This window comes from Vulpes vulpes, chromosome 3 (assembly GCF_048418805.1).
Source record: "Vulpes vulpes isolate BD-2025 chromosome 3, VulVul3, whole genome shotgun sequence".
NCBI lineage: Eukaryota > Metazoa > Chordata > Mammalia > Carnivora > Canidae > Vulpes > Vulpes vulpes.
The window spans coordinates 138,071,933-138,093,580 of NC_132782.1; the positions used below are offsets into that span (position 1 = coordinate 138,071,933).

At 41.6% G+C, this 21,648-nt stretch overlaps 1 protein-coding gene across 5 annotated transcripts in view; it reads left to right on the forward strand.

The window, feature by feature from the left end:
- The first annotated feature begins 6,514 nt into the window (after window positions 1-6,514).
- SSX2IP (SSX family member 2 interacting protein) overlaps window positions 6,515-21,648 on the forward strand; it is a 49,848-nt gene continuing 34,714 nt past the window's right edge. For 4 of the 5 annotated variants that reach the window (XM_026004797.2, XM_026004798.2, XM_026004800.2 and 1 more), the window contains exon 1: window positions 8,635-8,957. The gene's annotated coding sequence lies outside the window, so the exon portion shown is untranslated. Of the gene's footprint in view, window positions 8,019-8,634; window positions 8,958-21,648 lie in introns of those variants that run through there. The other variant, XM_072754722.1, reaches the window with a different exon arrangement.

A 21,648-nucleotide genomic window follows, 5' to 3' on the forward strand; every position in this document is an offset into this window, starting at 1 on the left:
TGTTTGGTATGTTCTCTTCTCATCTTCCATAACCACAGAAAAGCTCCATTATTTCCCTCCAGGACACCACCCCTCCCCCCTACACGAATACATATTACTAAATATATCATCCAACTTTTGGTGCTTAGAGGTTTGGGGGTTTTGCCCTGCTACTGTTAACTGGGGCCTCAGGCAGATCATGTTCATCGGTTTTATCTTTGCTAAATAAAAATTTAGAGGGCTTTTTCAATATTATTTTATTTCTTTGGTATTTCTGATTGTCCCCTGTCCCCACCCCATTCTAAATTTGGGTCTTATGTTTGATAGCATATACCATAAGTTGAAAAACACAACAAAGAGCTTGAAACCCCTCATTTGAATAACATCGACTTCAGGAACAGCTGCTAAGATAAAATAAATCCAAGAGAGCTCAGCAACCAAAATGCGATTGCTTTTCTTTTTAAAGGGACAGGCCGATTCACGTATGATTTTCAGTCTTAAGCTGTTACTTTAAATCCGTACCATATTTTAATTGATATCAGAGTTTTTCACATCTGAAATTTGATGTGGGCATTTTACCCAACATATAGAGGATTCTATTCCACTATATTTCAACTTGAGCAATTATTGGATGACATCACTGATAGAGATTTATAAAGCAGGAAATAAAATCCGTCAGGAACCAAGCCTCCAGATTTCTTCTTCTCTGAGAATGCAGGAAAAGAAACTTTGCCTAGCAAAATACAAATAATGAAATCAAAAGGATCTTTAAAAGTTAGGTAAAATTGAAATGCTAGTTGTGGAATAAAAACATATGAGTATTTTGTTGATTGCAACACTCAGCCTTCTGTATTATGATTCATATTAGAGAAGACTCTTAATTAAAATACTTATACAAAAGTCTGGGTTTTATTTGGTATTTTTAAAAAAGATTTTATTTATTTGAGAGAGATAGAAAGTGAGCGAGAAGAGAGAGAGAGAGCACGCAGGCGCGCGCACACACAGTTGGAGGAGGAACAGAGAGGAGAGGGAGACACAGATGCCTGCTGAGCTGGGAGCCCGACATGGGGCTTAGTCTCAGGACCCTGGGATGCTTAACTAACTGAGCCATTTAGACACCCCAAGTCTGGGTTTTAAATAATAGGTAAAAGTCTAAGGATATCCAACATATTAAAATATGATCTCATAATATGGATAATGTTAAAGAGATTATTTGTTCTATAAAGATGTTGTTTGCCATCCAAAAAAATTTATCATAATTTTCTCTGAAATATCTGGTTTCACTAGAACCTTTAGAATATGATTTGTTTTTTTAAAACACTTTTTAAAAAAATTATTTATTTATTCATGAAAGACACACACAGAGAGAAAAGCAGGCTCCATCCAGGGATCCCAACGCGGGACTCAATCCCAGGTCTCCAAGATCAGGCCCTGGACTGAAGGCAGGCGCTCAACTGCTGAGTCACCCAGGCTGCCTAGAATATGATTTGATTTCTAAGTTATTTACATAATGATTTTTCCAGAAAAATTTCTATAACATAAAGCAAGTAAATTTCAGAATAGCAAATCATTTTGTGAAAAGTTGTACTTATCAATATGCTTTTATTTTTTCTGGACCAGTTAAATTAGTAAAGAGACATTTAGAAAAATTTTGATATCCTAAATATATATTTATAATTCAAATTACAGAAACCATTCCACATTTTCCCCATTTCTTTAATTATCCCATTCAATCAGTCCTTTGTAAATAACTCCTATACTTCATTTCTCACTGACTTTTTGGCTCATGTAACTGCTTCCACTTATGTGACTTGAGCATATTTGTACCAATAAAATGAAATACAATACCCTCAGGTCACTTTATTTGAGTACTGTCAGATAGGATGCTTTTGGCTGCAAGTAACTAACTAGTAGTTACTTAAACCACAAAACATTTATTGTTTACTAAACTGTCCATAGGAAGGAAGCTTCAGGTCGGTTTGGGAGCTCAGCAATGTCAACATGGACCCAGGTGGGTGGGCTAGTATTTCAGCCCAAGACCTTCTCGTATATGCTCCCTCTTTCCTACAATACTTAGACTGTCATTGTTCTGTCTTCCTGGGAGACTGAGTTCCTCTTGTGAACAGGGACCTTATATCCCTCAATGCTTGGCACATGGTAATCATTCAATAAATATTCATTGAACCATTGAGGAAAATTTCAAATAAGTTGGAAGGAGACTAGGACCATGTGAAATAAAAGTGTGCGTTGGTGCAGAATTAAATCAGTTAGAACTGTTCAAGTGAATGCTGGATTTTTGTGCTCTGTGGTTTTTAAATAGGTTTCACTATCACTAAAAAGCATTTGGGGTCATTTATAGTTCCCCTCATTTCCTTGGAGGGTCTTTTGTTGACTGATCAGTGCTCTGGGTTTAAATTTGCAAGTTTAGAAAAGTAGAATGAGCCAAATTGCTCTGAGTAAGGTTTAGAAGTCACTGTAGTCAGTGAGGTTAGTTTTGTACATGTGCTCATATATGTACCAGAGGGGATGGAGTGGGGGCAGTGAGCAAAAACAAGGTGGCTAAAGGAGAGACCCAATGGGAGATGTGTATGCTTGGTAACTTTTAATTTTTGTATTTTGTTATTATTTTATTAATTTCAATAGTTACTATATGGTGTATATTAGTTTCAGGTGTACAATATAGTGATTCAACAGTTCTATACATTACTCTGTGCTCATCATGGTAAGTGTGCTCTTAATCCCCTTCACCTATTTCATCCAGCCCCCATCCTCCCTCCCCTCTGGTAACCATCAGTGTGTTCTCTATAGTTAAGAGTCTGATTTTTTATTTGTCTCTTTTTTTCCATTGTTTTGTTTCTTAAATTCCACATAGGAGTAAAATCATATGGCTTTGTCTTTCTCTGACTGACTTATTTCACCTAGAATTATACTCTCTAGATTCATCCATGTTGTTGCAAATGGCAACAAGAGGATGCCAACGGCTGTATCAATTATGAAGCCTTTGTCAAACACATCATGTCTGGGTGAAGCTGACTCCTCCAGGGTGCCTGGCCCTTGGCCTCAGCCTTTCTGGGGCGAGTGAAGCAAGAAGCCCAGAGTAACGGAGCTGGAGCTAAGGTCCTAGACTCACCATTGCATGCAGCCCTGAGCGCATCCCAGGTCCATAGCCCTCCCCGTAAATAAACAGTCCTGGCAAGGTCCTGGGCCAAATTCTCTGAAAAAAAAAAATTACAGAATTATAATCTTGTCTTTCTTTTTCTGACTTGTCTTTCTCTGACTTATTTCACTTAGAATTATACTCTCTAGAGTCATCCATGTTGTTGCAAATGGCAAGATTTTTTTTAAGGCTAAGTAATATACACACACAGACACATATATATACCACATCTTTATTGATTGGTGAGTTTTTAAAATGTGAAGTGTTATATGCACTGTGATAAGACCCCATAAGTTCTCAGTAAAAATATAAAAATCATTATATTTAGTATGATTGGATACTGAAGAAGATGAGTTTGTATAACAACTTGTGTTAGCATGGTCTATGTGTTTTACATTAGAATCTAGGACAGTCCCTCTTCATGCTCAAAATGCTCAAAATGATTGCCTATTGTGTGTGCGCTCGTGTGTGTTACATGTGGGTTTGCTGCATTTACTAAAGGAAGTATGCTTCTCTCCAAGAAATATAGGTTTTGAGAACTACTCTGGTTGATACCTTACCACCTATATATGATAGTATCTTATAATAGTTTGAGTGATTTATGCCTAATTGAGTTTTGCATGGCATATTTTAAAATTAACAAATTGATTTCAGAACAAATGGGGAGTTGGAAACCAAAGTGTTAGAGCTTAATAAAATTCATCTGGCATTCTTGCTCAAAAAAGAACCCTTTAAAAAAAACACTAGAGCAGAACACTTAACAGACCAGACAAAAATCTAAAGCACCAAGAATGGAATACCTGGAAGATGATCCGGCTGTTCTGTGTGTTTGTCTGCTGTCTGCTGTTCTGTGTGTTTGTGTGTGTGTTTCTGATGTCTGCTGTTCTGTGTGTTTGTGTGTGGCAAGGTGGGGTGGAGCAGGCAATGTGGAGAGATAGTTTTCTTTTCTGGAAATTTTCACCTCAGTGAAGATGAAAGGAAAAGGGAATTGCTGTGGTCTGTTTTCCTGCAAACTCAGCCAGCACTTTGTAAGTGGCACAGGACTGTCATTCCAAGCTGGACTACTACTGGCCAAAACCCAAAGGGATTGGCCAGAAATGAATCATCTTCAGAAAAGCAGCATGATGCAGAGATTCAGTCAGATAGCTAGGGGAGCCATGTCTAGCCATATAAAATGCCACCTTTTAAAAGTCAGATCAAAAATTGATCTTGCAGGGGCACCTGGGTGGCTCAGGGGTTGAGTGTCTGCCTTTGGCTTAGGGCATGACTGCAGGTCCGGGGTCCAGGGATCGAGTCCTGCATTGGGCTCCCCACAGGGAGCCTACTTCTCCCTCTGCCTATGTCTCTACCTCTGTTTGTGTGTGTGTGTGTCATGAATAAGTAAGATCTTTGAAAAAATTTGATCTTGTAAATAAAATGAGGCCATGGATAAGAGAGTTACTAATACAATATCCAGTAAAACTTTGTTTATCCATCCTGCCCCCCCCCCAAGGTAGTCCTGGCCAGAACACAGAATTAATAAAAGTGTTGCCATGAAGGAGAAGTGAGTTACCCATCATCTGTTACAGTATACAGGCTCTGACAAGAAATATTCTCCTCTAGGTCCAGAAATTGTTGCTGTTACTGAAATAATCCAGATGGTATGAATCACAATGGAAAGCCTTTATATAAAAAAAAAAAGAAAGCCTTTATAAATTGGTCCATTACTATTCAGATTTGAATATACACATTCGTAGAAGCTGTGTGACCTAAATGTTTGCTGTGGTATTTGAAACACTGGTTTCTAAGGCTCACATATGAGTAAATAGGGAGTGGATTATTAACTTAATACCGATACTAAAATCAGTCTCTGTATTTCAGTGAAATGAAAATATTTTAAAATTACAGTGTCATACTTGTAAAAATTCAGGTATAACAGAAGCTAATAAAATGTGAAGCAGATGTTTCTTCCCTACTATCTACCTCCCTCCCAATCTCACTATTAATAGTTTGGTTAGCAACCCTGCAGTGCCCACATGCAGGGGCTGGGGCTGCAGTGGCGAGTGCAACCAAGGTCACGGTCTTCATGGGGCTTGCATTCTTGTGGGAGGAGACAGACCATAAGCAAGGAAACAAGGAAACAAATAGAACCAGGCCTGGGAAGCTTACTTTATATATGGAAGTGAGGTCTGAATGATGAAAAATAATCAAGAGTTTAAACCCTTGTGGGAAGAACCTTCAAGGCAGACTGAATGACAGGTTCAAAGGGGCCAGAGGACCAAGAAGGAGATGGGATGGCTGTGGCTCTGGCACCTTGTGTGCCAAAGTGAGATTTCCAGAAGGGGCTGGGGGCCGGATCATGTGTGTATGATTGGGTAAGAAGTTTAATTTCATGCTAAGTAAAATGAGAGGCCACGAAAGGTTCTTAATGCGAGAGAGGGGAGAAAGGATCTGATTTTCAGTTTTGAAAGATTCTGATGTCGTAGGGCAAGAAGTCTGCAGACAGTTTGGAAGAGATTCATTCACACATACACACAAACGTATAGTTTCAAATATATATATATATATTTATATACACACTTTTTATGCAACTTGTTATTGGTGTACGTTTTTAGAATTCTTCCTCTATGTTCAGAGTCAGTTTACTGCCTGTCTTAGAAAATCAAACAAATCTTGTTTTTTGACCTTTCTCTATCTACCCAATGTAGTAACTTAGTCGGAAAACACAAGTTTGGCATTTTAACATGGCTCCAGAATGTGTTCATTAGATTTGGCTCTGAACAACATTTGGATTGTTCCAAAACTCAGATTTCTTCTTCAAGAAAGAGTTCTTCTCAACAAATCCAGTGCCTACACTGATGTGATACCTTTTGAGCAGCATCAACGGAATATGTCACATATACAGCCTGCCAAGGTGATTACTTTGAAACAAACATTCATTTGATGTTTATTTATTCACCAAATTAAGTATTAAGCACCAATCATGAAATACTAGGCACTGTTTTAGGCCCTCAGGATACATCAGTGCACAAGCATGTGAGCAGTCTGGAGGCCAGCAGAGCCAAGGTAGGTTAACATAGCCACTCGGGGATGTCTGGGTTCTAGGTTGCTTTTCCTTAATTTTTCTTGCTTTTCTCTCACTATTGTGGGATGTACCACAACAGCTCCAAACACATCTTGCTCACTGGAGAATGGCTGAGATAAGAGGTAAGGAAAAGACTTCTTATGGGTTCTCAGGGATAAAACCCTTCCCCCAAAGTCCCATGCCCTTCCACTTCACTGTGTACTCACTAGAATTAGGTCACATGTTCAGCTCCTAAAATAGTGGCCAAAAAAGGGGGACAAAGTATCAAAACAGGTTTAGACTAGTGGTTCTCAAAGTGTAATCTTAGGAACCCTGGGACAGGGGTGGTGGGGGGAGGGGAGATTGCCAACACCCTTTCAGGGAGTGTGCAGTCAAATCAATTTTAATTATAATGGTAAAATGTTATTTGACCTTTTTACTGCCATTCTCTTATGAGTATATAGTGGAGACTACCTAAAATAGTACAACAGATTGAATTCAGCAGATATAAAAATCAAATGGCCTTCCGTTAGGTCAGACATTAAAGAAATCTACCAAATTTTAAAATGATGCCACTGCTTACTATATTGGGGGGAAATAGTTATTTTCCATAAGAATGTGCCAAGTATATTAAGATGTCATTTTTATTTTTTAAATAAACATTTTAAACTTGTGTCTTAATTTCTAGTATGATAAATATTAATAGATATAGCCCATATAAACAAAAGCTCTTTGAGGAAAGAGTTCCCTGAAACCAAAAAATTGAGAACTGCTCTTTTATTCAGAAAGATCTGCTTCATCCTTGGGGGTGGGGAAGGGTCTGAACTTTCCAGAGCTCACCTCAGCCTTACCCAAACCTTCTTAGAACCCAGCCCTGTGTGTGGTTAGGTCACAATAGGGTGTGCCAGAAGCTACTCATTGAATTGATTGATCTCCATTCTTCTACCCATTGAAGAGTGAGCACTCCATTTTTGATTGTGAGGGGAAGTGGTCAAAATGAAGCCTTGTTATGTCAAGAAAAAACTGTGACATGAAGTTGTTTGATGGGAAGGGGTATGAAATTTTGAGGGGGTGGAGAGTTGAAATTTCAAAACCCCTCCTGGCAGCGCGAGTAACTCCTTTCCGCCCCCATCAGTAGCCTAAGTTAGGGAGTTAGGTAATCATTGGTACTAATGGGTTTCTTCCTCCCCACTAGCCCTGCGCTATTAGCGTCTTTAGGACGAAGGGCCCTAACTGGCTCCTAGGCTGTCATTTACCTATCCTTACCAGCATCTAGGGGGCTTCCTGGTGGCTTAGGCCAAAAGCAGAGGGGAGGATTTCATTGGACTCTGAAGTTGTCCCCATGGCGTGCTCATTTTCTCGCCCGGATCTTTCATCCAGGATTGGGAGTCTGTGCGTGTAAACCCCGGGGCGGGGGAGGTGGGAGCACTACTTCCTCCCTTGTTCTTTCTTCATTGTTAATATTTCTTGTTTTTGTCTCATACTATTTAGGTTTCAAAGTGCTCTCGGGAGCCTCCTTAAAATACCAAACCTATTTCTCCGGAGTAAACTCATTGGCTTCAGTAAAAACAAAATCCATCAAAGCACATCTTTGTGTTTATAACTCAGCTCCTATCTATGCCTGCGATTTCACCATCTGATGATCCCTTTCCTTTCTCTGGCCCCTTTGCCTCCCTGGAGAATTTTAGGCTGACGCGGAATAGAGGAGGGGCGGATCTGACCCCGGCGACGGGTGCAGCATTCTCTCTGCACATATTTCGCTGAGTGGGCGTGGGACATTTCTGCATAAGCTTGCGGCTGACCAGTACCATGTTAGTATCCTCGCTGCCTCCTGCCCAGGTCCGTTTCTTTGCCCTACTTTTTACACGTAACTTTCCCCGGGTTGTTTGCATCCACGATTCCCGACGCTTGAACCTCCCTTCCCCTGGGCCTGACCTAATTCTGGGTGCCTATGTTCGGTGTATTTCTCCACTTTTGCCAGCGCACGTGGGTCTGCTGGGAGCTTCACTTTTGCTTCCGTCGTGGGTGCTGGGGTTCACTGGGGCCCGGAACGCGCGCCCGAAAGCCACCACGACCCGCCTCCCCCACGGAGCCCGGGGGCCCCAGCTCTGCGGGCGCGAGGAGGGGGCGGGGCGCAGGGCCCTGCCGGGTGAATCCCAGGGCGTAACAGGTGCCGCAGCCGCAGCTGCGCCCGCATCCCGCTCGGGCCCCGGGGATAAGGATTTCTTTTTCTCTAGGTTTTTTTGGAGCGCGGGTGGGGTGGGGAGTGGGGGGGAGACTCCGGGGGCCAATGCAGGCCGCGGTTGTTCATCGCCTAGCAACTGGCGGAGCCAATGGGAGGCGGCGGGGCCTGCGGCGCGGGCGGCGCGGGGGCGGGGTGGGAACCTTGCGGACCTGCCGCGGCGGGGGGCGGCCCGAGGGGCGGGGCGGAGCCGGGCCGGGGGCGGGGCCGGAGCCCGGGGCGGGGCGGGCGCTGCGGGCCCCCGGGCTGCGCGAGCCGGGCTGGGACAGCGCGCTGCGTCCCCGCCGCCCTCGGGGGCCGTGACGGTGAGAGCCCGCCCCCGCGACGGGGATTGTGACGCGGCCGCCCGCAGAGGGGCGGGGGCGCCGGCGGGCCTGGGGCGGGCGCCGGCGGGGAGCCGAAGGCGGGCGCGGAGGTGAGCGCCGGCACCTGGCTCGGCGCCCCGCTGCTGGGCGAGAGGCTCGGCGCGGCCGTTGGGGCCGTTGGAGGAGGCGGGCGAGCCCTGACCCCGGCCTGCCTGCAGGCGGCGGCGGAAGGTAGGTGGCGGCTGGGGACCGGGAGCCCAGAGCCTTGCGGGGATGGAGAGCGGCCGGCGCCCGGCGGGGAGGCGGGGAGGCCGGCGCGGGCTGTGCGCTGCGGGCTTGGTGGGGCGAGCGGCGAGAGGCAGCCCCTAGAATGAGTTGCGGAGGGGCCCGCGGCCGCCGCAGGGGAGAGAGCTGGTTAAAAGTCAAGGGGAAGAGCTTACATCATCTAAAAGGCAGGCAAGTGTGGGAATGTTCTGGTGGAGAATCTCTGCAGTAAAGAACAGTAAACCGAATCGTGAGCTCCCCGTCCCCGCTTTCGAGCCTCTGCTGATGGGCCTGTTTTGCAAGTCACTTGGGCCCAGGAAATGGAACCTGCTAAATAATTTGTTCTTAGCACATGTAACGTGAGGGTCTTTAGATCGCTCCCCCATTTCGGGGGGGGGCATGGTTGTGATTGCCGGAATGTCCTCATGCAACGCTGCCACCGATGTAGTTCTTGCGGAATCTGAGAGGACGGAGATTTCCCTTTGGGGGTGGGGAGCATCGTGGGAAGAGCATTAGGAGGAGAACTCCTCCAAGAGTGGATCCCAAGTGTTAAGAGTGGAAGCCACCTGGAGTTTGAAATTGCTGGGCTTCCCTAACAACACAGATGAGAGTCTGTCTCCAGAGTTGGTTGTGAATGATGGATGCCTGGGAACATTGCGTGGCTCTGGAGGGATTGGTTTCCTCTTTAGGTAGAGGAAAATTCTGGTAGCCTTGATCCTGAACTGAAAGGTATAGGTGTGACTTGACACATTTAAGAGACTGAATGAAATTTGAAAAGAATGAGCGACCTGGAGACAGACCAGAATGCCTTTGGAGTTCAACTTTAAGTCAAGGTCTTGAAATTTAGAAGTTAGAGGTAGACTTATGAACTTGGATTCAGTCAGCAAAAGTTAATCCATTCAAAGGCCTCTCTCTCCCAGAGCTATCATATAACACAGAGGCCTAGGAAGCTTAGGTTATTTATTCGGACGTTTAGTAAAAAAAAGCTAGCAAAAGCTACTGGCCAGTGTGCCCTATGGTCTACTTGCTGTGAGTGAAAGTTCCTCAAACAGAATGGTTCTCTGAAAAGAGAATTAGCAGCTGATGGTGAAAATGAAGGCTCTTTGGGTGAGTTGTAGGGCCTCTTCAGCTAGGTCGTCTTATCCCTTCTTTCCCTTCTCTTTCCCCGTCTGTACAATAAAGATAAAAAAGTCTCGGCATTAAGTAACATGGGTAGAGCAGCTTGAAGATGACTGCAAAGACTGTTATTGTAGGATGAAATGTGAAGATCTCCTCCTAACACATTGTGCCTTGTGACAAGACTTGTTAAAGCACATTCCCTTCCAGACATGCCGAGGCGCTGTATGAGAATCTACATCGTTAACTGTTCAGATGATTTGTGAAAAGCCTGAAGGCCAACACAGAGACTATATTCTTGGCATCTCCAAGAAAATGACCTAGCTGCTCTTTGACAAAGCTGGGTATGACACAGGTTTTATTAAGGTCAACATTTGAGTGTCTTCTGCGTAGCATGCACCTACAGATAAAAAAGTGAAAGATACTGCTTGAGAATTGTGTGGTTTTAATTCACTTCACATTCTTAAATTGGAGCCATTTCAAAGCTTTTTAAGTGATTTTTTTGTATCTTTTACAATAATTGTGAATATGTCTTATTGGTTTGACTATTTGCTCAGGACAAAGGCTTTTGATACTCCGAGGGGCTTTTTTGTGTCTTTGGTGATGGTGATTATGATTAGCTGGTAATGAAGGTACATGCTCATCTTGAATTCACAAGTTAATGAGGTGAGATGGACTAGAGAAGTACGCTCTTCATTATTGCTAATGGAAAACAACCTAAAGTCTTTACTCTTTTGATAGCAGGTCAATGGTATACATGGTACCAACAGATGTACTGAATTATGCTTTAATAAACACTTACCAGGCTGCTGCTTGCCAGGCCTGAAGAGAAACAAGATGAGAGTGTTCCTTGACAAGTTTGTTTTTAGGAAATTAACAGTGTAGTAAGGGAGAGAGCAAAAATAGAAAATGAAAATTGCAAATATGAGAAGGCTTTAGAAAGGAGAATTCTAGCTGTGTCCTGATGAAAGAAAAGGAATTGACCTGATAAGTGCATGGTGTCATGTTCTGCCCAATATACTGTTGAGGAAGTACCAGTGGATTGGTTGTTGGAGCCAGGTACGGTATATTAGTGATAAGGTTAGAGAACGGGGCTGTGGCCTTTGACCAGTAGGTGCTAGGGAACCTTTAAATGGTATTTTTCAGGGGAATTATATTTGATTTTTTTTTTTGAAGGGTATTTCCACCAAAGTCAGTAATTTAAGATTAGGGGAATAGGGATGCAAAGGTAAGTAAGTTACCGCTCCATTTTCAAGCAACTTGCAATGTGGTAAGAGAAATAACAAAATTATAAAGGCAGTACAAAATCTAAGTGTCTTAAGGGCCATTAAAAAAAAAAAAGTCAGGTTCCAGCAGTGTAGGACTCTGAGATGAGAAAAGACAGAACCTGTCTTCCAAGTTAAAAATAAGTTTTTAAATAGAAATTAAACTACAGCCAGTTAGCCAGTAATATTAACATTGCTCCTCTATTAACTCTTGAGTTGCTAGTGGATCTATGAGCATCTAATAAAGCCACATTTAAAGAAGTATGTTCTCACATTCTGTGAAACAGCTTCCTGAGCAAATGATTTATTGTCTCCTTATTTGCTGATTACTTTTCTAAAATCCAGTTTTCATTTTTACTCTTCAGGGATGTAAAGTCCGTCATCGCCAAATCCACCATATTTTTCTATTCAGATCTTGTTCTTTCGTGGCATTTGCTGCTGTTCATCACCCCCTCTAAAGTTTCTTATCCCTTGGCTTTCCTACAGTCCACCCCAGTTTTTATCTCCTATATCCAGGTCCCCTTCACTCACCTGCTACATGTTGATGTTTTTTAGGGTTCTTTCTGCTACCTTTTTTTTTCTCTATGAATTCAACTACTACCTACATGCTAATGACTCACAAAGCTGCCGTGGTTTCTTTGATCTCCAAACCCTAGAGTTTATCCCCTTTTGAATGTCCTATGAGGGCATCTCTAAACCCAGGACGTTCAACACTGAGCTCATTATCATTACATACTTAACCAAACCCAATTTTATTAATCTTACTCCTCTCTTTTTATCTAAGAGACTTAATCTGTCTGGTACCAAAGACCAATTTCTACACGAGAGAATATACATACCTCCCTTTTGTATATTTGTCAGCATGTTTGTCAGTCCAACTACTGAAGTATTTGTCCTTCACAATTCTCATTGTCTTGGCTAAGTCCATCAGCCAGGCCCTGACCATTAGTTGCCTTAGTTAGGTATAATATTTTTGTGCCAGGGCTGCTGAAAATGGAACCTTAGTGTTTTGGAAACATGGTGGGAGAAGGTTGGTAGAAGAGTATTGCTCTGAAGGAATCACAGCACTATATATGAATTTAAAATCATGTATAGAGTTTAATGAGTAGCCAGTAGCCAGTACAAGATGCCATTGCATATGCTTTTTATCTCAGAGTTAGTCTAGGTTATAAAGATCTTAGCCTGAGTTTGTCCTTTGTCCAGTAGATTATTTGCTTTTCTGTACTTTCCTATCTAAAAGTTGGCACCTTTAACATTCTTTTATTCCGTATCCACGTTTTAGAAATATCCCTACACCTAAGATGTAGACTATAAATGCAAGAAGACATCCTAGAAATCATCAATAAATATACCCCATCATCAGCTGTTATTTTTTTTAAATATTTATTTATTCACAAGAGACAGAGAGGCAGAGATGTAGGCAGAGGGAGAAGCAGGCTCCATGCAGGGAGCCCGATGTGGGACTCGATCCCGGGTCTCCAGGATCACACCCTGGGCCGAAGGAGGTGCTAAACCGCTGAGCCACCCAGGGATCCCCCAGCTGTTATTTTATAATGAGAAGATGAGCCCACAGAATTTATATCTTTTATTTGGGATACTTGTTGAAAGTCAAGAGGAGGCCAGGATCTGTGAGGTTTGGGGACCAAAAATAGCTAGTTTTTATTCTTTCCGTATTATTAAATAGCTGGATTTTTATTCCTTCCTCTCAGGTTTGTAACTGGGCAAGTTACTTAAATCTTTCTGAGTCTCAGATTCTTCCATCAATAAAATAGTGTTCTATCTACTGCTCTGGGTCTGTTGTAAGGGTGACATAGCTGACGACCCACGTCAACTGAGAGTTGGTCTCTTCCACCGTTTCTTGTAATTAGTACAGGAGTTACAGTTCTTCCCTCCTTGTCTGTGGATCCTGTGCAGATCTGAATGGCTTCATAGATCCTCTGAAACTACAGCCAGAACTGCTTGTTTTTGTACTTTTAAAGGGGGGAGAGTCACTGGCTTTAAATTCTGTGACCCAAAACAGTTTAGTCCCTGCCTTGGCAGGTGTCAGACTCAGGACTCGTAGTGTCTCATAGCCAGACTGGGAAGACTTTAGAATTGTTTGATGTATATATTTTTAATTTATTTTTTATTTTTAAGTTCTAAGAGAGAGCATGCACGTGTGCACACACATGAGTGTCGGGGAGATGGGCAGAGGCAGAGGGAGAAGCCTCAATCCCAGGACCCCAAGGTCATGACCTGAGCCAAAGGCAGCCACTTAACTGACTGAGAAACCCAGGCACCCCTGTATTTTAAAAATAAAAAATAAAAAAAAGGACTTCAGGTACAAAGAATTAGCTATATTGCTTGGCTCAGGACACATTCTCATAATTCATCTATTTTATTGTTTTTTTTAAAGATTTTATTTATTCAGAGAGAGAGAGAGAAAGAGAGAGGCAGAGACACAGGCAGAGGGAGAAGCAGGCTCCATGCAGGGAGCCCAATGTGGGACTCTATCCCGGGACTCCAGGATCACACCTCAGGCTGCAGGCGGCGCTAAACCGCTGCACCACCGGGGCTGCCCTGATCTATTAGTTTTAATACGGAGTACCATCTAACATAAAGCTAGGACCTTGACGATGATCTCTGTGTGACCCTATGGGCCCATCCAGTCCATTTCCCCTCTTGTCTCACCTGAGGCAACTGTTTACTGAATTCTTTTTTTTTTTTTTTTTTTTAAGATTTTATTTGTTTGAGCGAGAGAGTGTTCAGGCTCCATCACATGACGCTAAACTAAGATCATGGCCCAAGCCAAAATCAAAGAGTCTTGCTTAACTGACAAAGCTACCCAGGCACCTCCTGTTTACTGAATCTTATATCCATCATTCCCTTGGTATCTTTTAAAACATAGTTTTACTGCATCTATGAGTTTTCCAAACACATACACAGTTAAAAACTATGTTACATGCCCTGTTTTCTGATACATTTTTCACTTACTATCATGTTGAAATTCATTCACTCAGTATTGCTGGAAATTTCCTTTATATTGTGTGTCACTGCTGTTTTCTGATTGCTGCATAATACTCCGTTTTGCATATATGCCCCAGTTTATTTCTTCTCTTGTTGATGGGTGGGTTGCTTCCAGGGTTTTGCTCTTGTGCTACTTGGCATTTGTCAAGAGTGTCACTGTTTATGTTCATGCATCTTGGCACATAGATGCAAGAGTTTCTCTTCGATTTATACCTAGAAGTGAACTTCCAAGGTTGTAGAGTATGTGACTAGGATGTATGAATTTCACCTGCCAAATTTTTTTTTTTTAAGGGTTCTCCCCACCCTCCAAGGTTTAAGTAAGCCTTAGCCAAGCGTTCTCTAGGACTATTATTTTCAACCCTCATTTAGTTATTGGGAACACTTTTACATTATTCCTGAAATCTGTGCTGTATTATTATTAGGTAATAATTCCTTTTTGGTATTCCATATTCTAAACTGCAGAGTAGAGTACTAAGTTATACTGAAGCACAGTCTATAGAGTATAGCCATGTTCTCAAATTTGATGCATCAGAATCCTATGGGCGTTTTTGTTAAAACACTGATTTGTGGGTCCCACTCCCTGAGTTTCTGAATCTTTAAGCTGGAGTGGGACTTGAGAATTTGCATTGTCAGCAAATGTTTTACTGGATCCTCCGATGGGTCATTTATGATACCTCATGGCAAAGCAGAGTACAAACTGTATGATGCCAGGCAAGTAGACCAGGAACTCAGTTTAGGTGGTGGGAGAGAAGTTTCATTACAGTGAGATCTTCACTGGAAAGTTTTTTTTTTTTTTAAGATTTTATTTATTTATTCATGAGAGACACAGAGAGAGAGAGGCAGAGACACAGGCAAAGGGAGAAGCAGGCTCTCTGTGGGAAGCCCGATGTGGGACTTGATCCCGGAACCTTGAGATCATGACCTGAGCCACCCAGGTGTCCCTGTGCTGTAGAAGTTAATGCACAGTGACCTGGAAGCACAAACAGAAGGGAACGGCATTTCAGTGAAAGTCTGACAATTTGAGGTCTATATTCACTAGGTTTTTCAAAAATAATTTTTTTGAATTGCTAGAACATTTAATTTTTGTCTTCTCCTATTTCATATCCCAGTCACTCAGTTGGAATAATTACTATCTGATTGTAATTTTGTCTCAAAATGACTTGGTAGAAAAAATGAATACCTGTGTGTGTGTTCAGTTGGAAAAGCAGCTCACATACTGTGTATTCCCTCCTTTCCTACAATAAAGACAGTAGGGTGTAGTAGTTCAATGTGCTGGACTACTTGGGTTTGAATCTTGGCTTTGTCACATTCTTGTTGTGTGACCTCAGGCAAGAACACTCTCTGGGTCTCAGTTTTGTCATCTGTAATGGGGACAGATAACTGTTTGGGCTATTGTGAGATTAAATGAGTTAATACATGTAAAATGCTTTAAATTATTCCTAGTAAATTGTGATTAATAAATTGTTATTAGAATTCAGTAGAATCTCATTGGCTAAATGTTTGGTTGTCAAGACTGCACATTGTTATAAAAATGTAAAGAAAATATTTTGGTATGAATAGCTCTACTCCATTTTAAGTCCCATGAAAAATGTAAAAAACAGGTAATAGACTAAAAATAATTTTAAAATCATCTAGTTCAACCTCCTCATTTTATGGATGTGGATACTGAAAAGGAGAGAAATGATGAGCAGCTCAGGGTTGCTCAGGAAATGATAGAAGAACCTTAGCCTCTGACACCTGGTCTAGTGCTCTGTCAATATCCTGTGCACCTTCCCTGAAGTGACAGTGCCCTGAAAAAAACAAACAATAAAAACGACTAATAAGTCATTTGGGGAGCCATGACCAAAACAGATGAAAACATTAGCAGTAGAAAGTCAACATATAATGAATTATTAGATGGCGTGGCATAAGTACGTACCTGTGTAACTTCATATGCTGCTCTCCTGAAGGAGAGAAATACACCTTGTTAGTTGCTTGAGTCATAGAAGGTGGGTAGAAATAAGAACATTCTTCATCGGGATCCCTGGGTGGCGCAGCGGTTTGGCGCCTGCCTTTGGCCCAGGGCGCGGTCCTGGAGACCCAGAATCGAATCCCACGTCAGGCTCCCGGTGCATGGAGCCTGCTTCTCTCTCTGCCTGTGTCTCTGCCTCTCTCTCGCTCTCTGTGTGACTATCATAAATCAATAAAAATTAAAAAAAAAAAAACATTCTTCATCTTTTTTTTTTTTTAAAGATTTTATTTACTTATTCATGAGAGACACAAAGAGAGAGAAAGAGAGAGAGAGGCAGAGACACAGGCAGAGGGAGAAGCAGGCTCCATGCAGGGAGCCTGACGTGGGACTCCATCCCAGGACCCCGGGGTCACACCCTGAGCCAAAGGCAGATGCTAAACCGCCAAGTTACCCAGGCGTCCCAAGAACATTCTTTGAAAAGATCTTAATAGTTATAAATCAAAGTCAGTCTCTCCCCTCTCTTCTACCAAGTTTAGGGTTATAATTAAATAAATACATAAAGAAAAAGATAAAGTCCCTTTTCTCACAAGTTTTTTTTTTTTTCTAGTTTTTTCTGTTCTTACACAAACTTGTGTCTTTATAGAGCAGAATTTATACCTATATGTACATACTCCTATAGTTTGGGTGGATTTTTTTTTAAGACCAAATAAGATCATGTTAGATATTGTTCTGCAACTTTTTTTTTAACAAGATATCATGAAATCGTTCAAGTTACTAAAGTATCTAATAATAGCTAACATTTATGGAACACTTTCCATGTACCCAGGACCCTGTGTTAAGCCCTGCACTTGCATAAATTTAGTAAAATTATTAAATGTGTTACTTACCCATATGATAATCCTTTGAGGCTAAAGACTCTTTTTTACTCTCCTTTTGCAAACAAGAGAAATGAAGTCCAGAGGTTTGTGTTCAGGGCCACTAGGTGGGTGGTGGAATTGGGGTTTGAAACCAGGTGGTCTGACTTTGGATCCTGTGCTTTTAACCATTGCACCATACTGTTTCTCATACTGCAGCAGCAGTTGCTTCCAGGGTGTGTGTAAGAAGTTTAAAATACAGCATGTAGTTCCCTGCTCCCACAGCTACTAAGAGGGTGGCTTTCTCATGGCAGATTCTGGCTTGGAGCTTCACTGAGATTGTATCCCTCAACCCAAAAGGACACACATGAAATATTTTGCCATAATTTGTGGCTTCACACTATCTTGTGTAGTCTTTGCCCAGTTGGAGTTACGGGCTAGTGAGTGGTGGCTGTTGAAGATTGGTGGTAGGAGTACAGCTTCCCGAACCCCTCATCCACAGAAGCAGCAGCATGTGTTGGTTAAGAGGATGGGCTGTGGAGTCTGGGGAGGGGGCAGGTAGCCTTTCTGTGCCTTGATGTCCTTACGTGTAAAAAGGAAATGATGTAGGATTGTTGTGAGGATCGGTTTCATCATATATGTAAAGCGTTGAAAACAGCGCCTGGCACATGTTTGTTAAATCAGTTCCCCACCTACACGGTACACTATGCTCAGTTCATCAACTGTTACCTCATTAAATACCTACAGCCGCCCTCCAAAGAAGATGGCGTCATCTTCCAGGTGAGGACACCAGCTCTCAGAGACTTGGTCAGGATGTGGGCTCAGTCTGTCTGGCTCAGGCCTGTGAGGCTGGCTGGCACTGTGCGTGCTCTGCTCCCCAAGTGCCCGTCCTCAGAGCCGTGGACTCAACCAAAGGGGGCAGATGGTGAAGACAATGACACATTTTGAGTTTCAGCCAGTGAGTTGTTTATTCACATTTAAGTTATGAGGGATTTGTTTCTGTGGGAAAGTATACTTAAATTATGCCACTCAGATGAATTCATTTAGATTTTAAATTTGCAAAAGGTAGATTTTTCTAAGAAGTTGCATTTAGTGAGTTTCTACACTGGACGCACACCTGAATGGTTTTGTGTAAGGCAGTGGGAGTATTTATAATGACAGTAAGATCTCTAGTCTCCTTTGGAACAAAAATAGATGGGGGTACTAGTTTAATCGTAATATATTTGCTTTTTGAGAGTAATAACATGTATTTAAAATATGATAACAATTTTTAATTGCCATGACTGAATTTGTAAGATAGGACTAGTATTTAAAGACAGTTTTAAGAATTTTATTTTCTTAGCCTGACAATTTGGTAATTCTAACTTTGTGAGATTTCAGCCAAGACTTTAGTAGTTAGCTCTTTGTGACAAATCCTGCGCAATATTTGGAAGCTTAGATGGTATAATGTTACTACTTTCCAGTATAATGAAAAGCTATTCTTTTCTGACACTTGATTGAAGTTTTAGAATTCTGATTAGGTAGGCAATTGCGCCTTCTCAAGTTTGAATTTCAAGTGAACTTGAAAAGAACACTTAAAATGTACTGTGTGAAGGAAATTTTGTAATCAAGATACTACTTATGTTTCTGCTGAGCTCTCTTTCAGTTGGTAGATGTGTTAGAGATTTGAGGGATGAAGAGGGAAATACTTTTCTCTAAAGAACTCCTATCTTTTGCCTCTTCTCCATTGCTGTTTTCCTTTACCCACGTTTGCTTGAGTGAGCATGTTGACTTGTCATCAGCTATTGAGTATTCTGTTAAGATTAGTGGAGAAACTATAGGACTGTGAAACATGTGGTACCTGAAAGTCTAGCTAGGAATGATGAAACAAATCAGAGAGTATATGGAGAACCAAGAGGAACTGTATGGAGGGGATGATGGTGGTGGTTGTTCTGGGCTTTGAAGAAGTATTAGTTTTGGGTTAGGGGAAAGAGGAAAGCACGGGTGGAACGTGCAGGCTGGAAGTGGGTGGACCATATGTGGGACACAGTTCATTTTATAAACGTTTACTTGAGCACCTGCTTTGTTTCAGGCACTGTTTGATACCACGAAGATCCCCACCCTGTAGGAAAGTTCATAACTTCCTGTAGAAGTTGATGAACCAGTGAGGGGAGGCATCCACTTGTAATAATATGGAGCGATTAATTGTACTCCTGGGCGATATTGCCAGAAAGCTGGTTGTTGCACTTGTAGTGTATGATGGCACTTTAGTTATGTTCCAGCTAGGGACATGTAAATTATGGAAAGGACTCAGAAATGCGTATATATATTTTTAAAAACTTGTATTAGCTACCTATTGCTGCATAACTTCGCAGCTTAAAACACCAAACATTTATTTCCCAGTTTCTGTCAGTCAGGAATCTGGGTGCAGTTTGGGTGCCTCTGGCTCAGGATCTCTCACTAGATTGTGATCAAGGTGTTGGCCAAGGTGGCAGTCATCAAGGTTTGACTGGGAGAGAATACTTCTAAACTCACTCCTGTGGCTCTGGGCAGCCTCCAGCTCCTCCCTGGCTGTTGGCTGGAGACGAGTTAGCCTTGCCACATCAGCCTCCCATGAATCTGCTCACAATATCAGAGCTATCCAAGACACAGAAGGTGATAAATGATCCCAAGAGGAAGCCACGCCTTTTCATCACCTGAATTTGGAAGAGAAGTCCCATCACCTCTTGCTGTTTCTGTTTGTTAGAAGCTAGCCACTAAATCCAGCCCACAGCCAAGGAGCAGAGGCACCCAAAAGTATGTATACCAGGTAACAGGGGTAACTGCAAGCCATTTTGGAGGCAGCCCACTCCCAGATTTTACAAGTGATTATTGTATATTGAGAACCCCCGGAGTCTTTTGGTTAAAAGGAAGAGCAATAAGCAGGCAAGGAACTTTAATGATGGAAGAGGGGAAAAAAAAAAAAAAAAAACCAAGCAGGTGTAATTACCCTTAACCATAAATGTTTTTATTAAACTCTATGAACTTTTAGTTTTGATGTTGTCTTAATGTTTACTCTAGGATAGTAAATGGTAAGATGAGTTATTTCACCCACATTAAACTTTCTATGGGACTGATCTCAGAAATGAGAATGAAAGGTATTTAAACCTTTTCAAAGCAAAGCATTTCTAATGAGAAAAAAATGCTATTTGTGGCATAGCAGAGAAGCTTACAATTATGCTTCAATTTAAGTAGTAAATAAGTTCTTTAAAGGATTGTATGCTCTGAGTGGAATAATTTCAGGTGAACTATGGAACTCATTCTTCTAAAGAAACTTGGTGGAAATCTTTTTTATTCTTATTTTAATATTTTTTTAATTCTTATTTTAACTCTCTTTCTATAGAGGTTTGCATGGATAGCGTAGAAATGTTACGTGGTGATGGAGTGAAAACATTTTTGAAGACAGGTTTGTGTCCAGGCTTTTATAGCCAATTAGAAATGTGGCCTCAGGCTATCCTGTTCGCTTCCCTGAGACCAGGTTTTCTGTCTGTAATAGAAATATATATGAAAGAAGTGCTTTGACACAAAGAATGATAGATTTATGAAACTTGTTAAAATCTTTTTTCAGAAAGGGTACAATTATATTAAGTTCAAATATCTCACTACTTCCTAATTTTCTGTCAGGATTCTAACCTAGAAAGTGCTTAGGTAATTCTTAAGGTCTGTATAATCATTTTATCCAGGAAAGACCAGAGTACCCTTGCTTTTTTACACCTGAAATATGGCAATGGTATTTTGGCAACATACTAGGGAAGCCAAAGTAATTCTTCAGAAATAGTAAGGGAATGTTTTTACTGACATTATTGTGGTGCTACTGCAATTAGTAAACTTTCTGTTATGTAGCCTCACTTACTGGAATGTACAGTGAAAAATACTTGGAATCAAGGAAGTTTATTAAGTGCCCATATACATGTTATCCACCGGAAGGAGTAAAACTATTGACTCTCTGATTTAGAGACTAGAGGGAAGAACTCTTATAGATTACTTTATAGATTTTTTTTTTTTTTACTTTATTTCAAGGTTATTCCTCAACAGTCTTGGATGAATGAAGTGAGTTTTACAGGTTGGCCAAATTATTTAATCTTCAAGCTTGGTTCATTAAATTCACTTGTGAGTTTGACCTGTCTTAGAATCTGGACAACTTCCCTCACCAATGGTATAGAGAGAGATACGGGGGTTACAGATTACTTGAAACAAAATATGATTTACTATTAGATTTTTCCCCTTTTCTGTAATGAAAAGACACAGGTGCATAAATCAGGGATGTGTTCTGGAGATGGAACCTTCAGGACTTGAAGACGGAACAAAAGGCAAAAGAGAAGTCAAGGATGACTCCTAGGTCATAGAGCGGCATACAGCATATACTAATGCAAACGATGCTGTGTGCTGTATTACATGCACACTTGTATGACTTGTCATGGATGCTCATGGTCCAATATGTAATGCTT